The following is a 7,320-nucleotide window of genomic DNA, read 5'->3' as shown; positions in this document are numbered from 1 at the left end:
GAAAACTAGGACAGTGAGAAAGCCAGAACTTCCTACAATTAAGCCTTTGACTTATACTATCAGAGTATGTGATTAAAGGTCGGGCTGTTACTTTCATTTGGTTTATTATTTTAGTTGACAATTCACAAACCTGAAGCTTAGTTCTCTTCATTCAGTTCAGGTCAGCTCTTGACAATAAGAGATTTAAAAAGCACACTAGTGAAAATAAAATATTTCACAACCACCAAAAACAAATTTAAAAATTTTAAAAGTATAAAGTAACAGAAATTTGTGGAAATCAGACTTTAAAAGACATGCTAAATTTTTCAGAAAGAGGATTTATCTGATGATAGAATCTTTTGTTACAAATTAATAAGTATAATATTTTAACTAAACTTTTTCACTTGACATAATTATAGCTTTGCATCCAGTTTATAAACTAGTACAAAGAAGTTTGCTATATTTTTTACCAGTGTTAACAATTTACAAATCTATAGTAAAATATTAAAATCAAGATAAGAATATGATGAAGATAAAGGAAAATTTTATTTAGTACAAGAATAGCTCCTTTCTTCTTTATATAGCTTCAGTCTTCTCTAGATCCTACATTTTTGTTAACTCTGGAAACTATCTCCATTTATGTATTGTTCTATAATTTTTAAAAAATATATGAGGTATATGAATATATAATCACACAATTATATTAATTGAATCATAACTTTGGGAATTTAGTTTTTCACTCTATATATTTCTTTAGAGACCCATCCATCTAAAATGTGATGTGTATCAATAACTCTTTCTTTTTGGTATTAAATGGTTTCCCATGGAAGGATTGTACCAGAATTTAACCATGCATCCTTTGAAGGATGTCAAACTTTTTGAGACTTTTATTTATAAAGATGCTGTGAACAGATGAGTATGGATTCTTCCAGGAACATGAATTTTTATTTCTTTACTATAAATATTCAGTAGTTGCTTTTCTTGGCTCTATATTTAGTTTTTATTTGTTTACTATTTTTAATAAACTGCTACATGGTGTTACATTCCCATTTGCAATGTTATCAGTCATCAGTTTTTCCACATTATTGTCAGGATTTGGTGTTATTACATATTTTTATTTTACCAGTTGTGATAAATACAGTGATGCCTCCTTATAGCTCTATCTTATATTTTTCTATTGGCCAATGCTATTGAATATCTTTTCATGACCCTTTTTACAATGTTCATGTCTTCTTTAAAGAAAATGTCTGTTCATCTATTTTGTTCAATTATTTCATTGAATACTTTTTAAGTGTTGATTTGAGAATTGTTGATGTATTCTCCGTATGTTTTGTTGAATATATATTTGAAGATATTTTCTACTAATATGTACATTCTTGTATATCTTTTAATAGGATCTTTCACAAAGAAATATTTTATTGATTTTCATTATAATTTCATTAGAATATTATTTCATAAACCCTAATTGATCAATTTTTCATTTATTGGTCATAGTTTTACTACAAATTCTAAGAACTTTTTGCTTAGCTCAATATCCAAAAGTTTTATAAATATCTTTGTCTAAAAGTTTTAGATTTTTACATTTCATATTTAAATACATATGTGATCCATTTTACATTAATTATTGCTTAAAACAGGACTTTGCTGAAAGTCTATTTATTGCTTATTTGTTTATAATATGGGTGGTCATTTCCCCCAGGACCATTTTGTGAAAAAGTTATGTTCCATTATTAAGTACATTTATACCTTTGTTAAAATTTAGGCCAGGCAAATTTCAATGGATCTCTATTCTGAGTTTCATTGATCTTTGTAAATACAATACAGATTACTGTTGCTTTATAAAGGTTAAACTCAAGGAGACTAAATCTTTTTCTACTTTATTCTTTTTTCAAGAACTTTTCCAAATGCTTGTGGGGCTGTGGGGAAAGAAGAACACTGCTCCACTACTGGTGGGTGTGTAGACTGGTGAAACCACTGTGGAAATTAGTATGGAGATACCTCAAAGAACTAGGACTGGACGTCCCATTTGACTGAGCTATTGCCCTGCTGGGTATCTTCCCCAAAGAAGTAAAGAAATCATGCCACAGTGATATATGTACACCTACGTTCATAGCAGTACAATTTGTAATAGCTAAAATTTGGAAGCAGCCCAGTTGCCCATCAACTGAAGACTGGATAGAGAAAATGTGGTTTTTTTTATAAAATGGAGTACTACTCAACCAAAAAAAATGAAAAATTAGGACATTTATAGCTAAATGGATACACACAGAGGAGATGCTCTTAAGTGAAATAAATAGGACACACGTGTAAATACTGAATAGTTTCTCTGGTGTGAGAAATTGAAAGTGTAAATAAGGACTAAAAGGTATAATAGATAATGTGAAATAGGAAGAAAAGGGGCAAAGGGGAAGGGGAAGTGAGAGAAGTACAGGAAAGGAAAGAAGAAAATGGAATTAATATGAGAAAATGGAAACAAAGTCTTTGTAAATAGAGAGGGATGGAGGGGTTGAAGGGAGGGCAGGAGAAAAATAAGAACCAAGAGAGACTATGTAAAGGTGTGAAAATTTCCAATGATGAATGTCATTATATTGTATACCTAAAATGTACCAATAAAATTAATTTAAAAAAGAACTTTTCTATTCCTTACTTCTTTCTATATAAATTCATTTCATATCCCAAAATGGGTTTTTTTATGATTTTGATAGGAAATCTATTAAGTTCTCTATCTCATTGTGGGAAGTGGCACCATATCTTTACTATGTGGAGTCTCTGATGATTAACATTGCATAAATATCCATTAACCTAAATCTTCTTGGGCTTCTTTCATCTGTATTTGGTAGTTTTCAGCACATAATTTATATACATATTTTGTTATACCTACTTAAAATATTTTATTTTTTGAGCAATTATGAATAGCTTTGTGCCATAATTTCAGTGTCAATAAATTCCTATCATCAATGAAATGCACATACACATATACAAGTATATATCTATATATGTATTCATATATATAAAATCAGTCATTATACCTATAACTTGAATCTTTTGACGTCCTGAAACTCATTGATTAGTTCTAGTGATATTTTTATGTATACTTTGATATTTTCTACATTAACAATCACGTCATATGCAACTAAATTGTTCTATTTTTGAATTGTTATTTATCTATTTAATTTCTATTTCTTGTTTTTTGGTATTTACTATGACTCCTACTTCTACCACTGTGTCTAATCAGGAGGGTGCTATTGGATGTTCTTGCCTGGTATCTGAATTTAGAGTAAATGTTCAGTCTTCAATAATTATATTTAATGTTGTGTATAAGACTTTATAAATTAACGAGGTGAAGAAATTCTCACTTTTTCTGAAAATACTTATCAGAAATACAGTACATGTTGAATTTTATCAAATGCAGTTTTTACATTGATTGATAGAATCATGTAATTTTCTTTAACTTGTTACTATTGTGACATTAGTTTTCCAATACTGAAAAAGGTTTATATCCCTGAAACAAAACAAACTTTTTGATGATATCTAGCTTCCATAACCTGTTGATGAAAATTATTTGCTAACATTTGGTTAAGAAAAATTCCTTATAAGAGAAATTAGTCTGGAATATTCTGTTATTGTGCTGTGCTTGTTTGATTTTCTTTTTAAATCAGCATAATGCTAGATTCATAAACAGAATTAGAAAATGAGATTTTCTCAGAATCAAATGGAATTGCTTGTATCATCATAAAAAGGAAAATAAATATGTAAAATTGAGAGGCTACATGAAGGAAGTGTTTTCATCTGCAAAGCCTCTGTACTGATTTAAGTGTTCTATAATTTTTCACTGGATCCAGTATGTACAAAGGCCTTTTTTAATTCATCTGAGTTCTCACATGTTTTTGCTCTAATTCTACCAGTTATTGAAAGAAGAAGGTTTAAGTTTTTAGATGTAATTATAGATTTATTTTTTTTGGGAGTTTATATTCCCTAAATTTTGAGACTCTGTTATTCAATGCATGCAAATTTATAGTTGCTAATGGGGAAATTGATAATTTTAAATAATATATAGAATTATATCCTGTTTTTGATAATTCACTAACCATCTCATTTGGTACAAAATTTAGCCAGTACTTATTTATTTGATTGTATTCGTGGTATATCTTTCTATCTCTTTATATTCATTAAAATAAACATCATTGTGTCATTAACATTTGAATGAGTTTATTGTAAATAACATACAGTTAATTTCTACTTTTCAACTAATCTTGCCAATTTCTTCTCTTTAATTACTATATTTACATTTATATTTAATGTAATAATTTGTTTACCTTCATTCTTCCTCTTAATTTTTTAAATTTTGTATCTTTTTTTCTGATATTCATTTCTCTGATTTTCCAGTTCTAAAGATGCTGTTTGATACTTAAATATTTTTTTCTAGAATTCTATTTTTGTTTGTCTTTAGATACTTCAAGTGTATTTAACTATTTTTGGAGTTCATTCTAAGTATCACATTATACATAACTATAATGGATACAATCTGGTGGTGTTAACATTTTAGTAATTATAGAGATATATGAAACCTAATCTTCTTTTAAACCTTACTATCTTCCCCATTTATCTTATTATTGGATAAATGTATCCTTAACCTTTATTTTAAAATCCATCAAGGAGTATTATAACTTAGAAAATCAGTTTAGGAAATTTAATAAGGAAAATATTACATGAACCTTAAAATTTCATTTTCCATAATTCATTTTGCTTCTTGATCCAATTTTTTTTCTCATTTCCTTTCCTTTCAAAGTACTACTCTTAGCCACTCTTTCAGATAATTATGCTGGTAAATACCAAAGAATACCTTCATTTCATTTCTGAAATATATTTTTGCTAGATACAAGATTTGGTGCAGAGAGATTTTTTCTTTCAACTCTAAAAAATTTGTCATATTCCTCTTATCTCTTTTCTTTTCATAACAAATCTCTTACCCTCAGATATTTTGTACCTATAAGGATTATATGATTTCTCTTTTTCTGCTTTCACAGCAAAATCCTTCCATAGCAATTCTATGGGTATACATTAGGCATATATGCTTTCTGGACTTTAGTATTCAACATTTAGTGAATTAATAGTATTTGGTGTGGATTTCTTTGCACTTGGTAGTTACTCAGGTTTTCACTTGTAGGTTTATGATTCTGATAAATTTAGGATATTTCTGTCATTATATTTGGGAGTAATTTTAAGCCCCTTTATATTTCTCCCATCCTTATAACACTTCAATGACCCAGTGCTAGATGTTATTTTTATAATTAATCCTATAGTTTTAGGACTCTTAAAACTCCATTCCGTTTTCCATCTACTTTCTTCCTCTTATTCAGAATAAATAATTTTTGTTGTTCTATCTTCCAGATCATTTTTTTTGTTTTCTGCATTTTTTATTCAGTACATTTATTTGATTCTTCTTAAGATATTCTATTTCTTTGGTGAAACATTCTATCTTCCCCGAACTAAGAATTTTTTGTTCATTTAAAATATACTCATACACCAGCAGGTCAGAGAATTTTTGACACGTTATTTAAAAGTTTTTCATGATTTAAAGTTTAATATCAAACCTCACAAAAACTCAACAGATTTGACATAGAAGAAAATCTCTGCAGCATATACGGAACTCCTACAGTAAACATCATAATGAGGAGAAGCTTAAAGCTTTCTTTCTAAGATCAGGTCAAATAAAATGAGGCCTACTCTCACCATTTTTAGTCAATACACTGCTAAAAGTATCCAGAGCAATTGGGCAGGCAAAATAAATGTAATCAAATCAGAATGAAAGAAGTTAAATTGTCCGCAGCTAAAGATGATATACTTCTTTCTCTAAAAATCTTGAAAGATTCCATTCAAACTACTGTGATGAATCTGAAATGGGGATATAAGAAAAGGATCAGAGGGCTTTGCGGAAGTTACTCCGCGGAAGAAGCGTGGTTGCTTCTCTCTTCCCACCAGGTGCTTCGCCCTAAATAGCTTACACCATGCAGTCAGATGATGTTATCTGGAATACATTAGGAAACAAGCAGTTTTGTTCCTTCAAAATAAGAACAAAGACTCAAGGGTTTTGCAAAAATGAATATAGCCTGACTGGACTGCATAATCCGTCATCTTGTCCACTGGCAAATAGTCAGTATGCCACTGTCAAAGCAGAGAACGGGCAGTGCTACTTGCATATGAAGGTTGTAGAAAGAGTGACTTTTCCTAGGCATCTCTGGGAACAGGTCCGGCTTAGTAAAAATTATGAGAAAGCACTGGAGCAAACTGATGAAAATCTGATTTACTAGCCTCACTTCATTCGACACAAAGGTAAGCAGAGATTCACCAAGATAATCCAATGCCTAATTTGAATTAGAAAATTTACACTAAAGCGACAGAGGAAACTTGTTCCCTTGAGTAAGAAGGTGGAGCGAAGGGAGAAAAGAAGAGAGGAAAAGGCATTAATAGCTGCTCAGCTGGATAATGCCATTGAGAAGGAACTGCTGGAGAGACTGAAACAGGACACATAAGGCGACATCTACAACTTCCCCATTCATGCCTTTGACAAGGCTCTGGAACAACAGGAAGCAGAGAGTGATTCTTCAGGTGAAGAGGAGAAAGATGATGAGGAGGAGGAAGGTGTGGGAAAAGGAATTTGTGGAAAATGATGAAATAGATGAAAGTGACCTAAATGATTTTGAGGATATGGATAAACTGGAGGCCAGTGATGATGAAAATTAGGATGAGAAATCATCCAGCGAAGAGGAAGAACAGGCTCATAATGCAAAGCACCAAGGGAAAACACCCTTGAAAGGAGCTCTGGGCAAAAATGAGCCTATGCAGAGATAGGGTATGAGCAGGAGACAGAGCCCATGGCCAAGGCCAAGATCAAGTGATTTCTCCCCAAGTGTAATCAGGAGTGAGCATGCTCAAGGTCTTCTTTCCTTTTTTTTCCCATTTTTTGTTCTTTGGTATATTTCACACAATATTTGTGTTTTTAATGTTGATGCTACTTCACTGGGGCGAGAAATGTGGAGTGGATGGAGGAAACTCGTAAGTGAAGAGTATTTTTATAGCATATGAGTTGAAATGACAGCTTGAACCCAAGAAGGTTCACAGGTGAGTTCCTGAAACTGGAATGAGATTGTGGGTATAAATATTCCTAAATTTTAAGCACTGAATTCCTTGGTGTCCTTTTCTTTTTCCTCCTAACCTTTATTTAGAAATGGTAGGTTTTCAATTTTTCCTTGTTTACCTTTCCCTGTTCCTATTAGAGTGAAAGGAACAAGAGAAGGAAAAAAGAAACTCCAATTTAAAACATTTAATACAAAAATGCCT

At 31.0% G+C, this 7,320-nt stretch overlaps 1 pseudogene; it reads left to right on the top strand.

Moving 5' to 3' along the window:
* The first annotated feature begins 5,987 nt into the window (after positions 1-5,987).
* LOC101716966 (protein MAK16 homolog pseudogene) lies at positions 5,988-6,878 on the top strand (annotated as a pseudogene).
* Positions 6,879-7,320: the final 442 nt, after the last annotated feature.

This window comes from Heterocephalus glaber, unplaced genomic scaffold, assembly GCF_053883595.1.
Source record: "Heterocephalus glaber isolate CG9 unplaced genomic scaffold, H.glaber_assembly_v1.0 deba00000122, whole genome shotgun sequence".
In the NCBI taxonomy this organism is placed as follows: domain Eukaryota; kingdom Metazoa; phylum Chordata; class Mammalia; order Rodentia; family Bathyergidae; genus Heterocephalus; species Heterocephalus glaber.
Note: the sequence above shows the minus strand (reverse complement) of the source record. Positions and strands in the feature narration are given on the sequence as shown.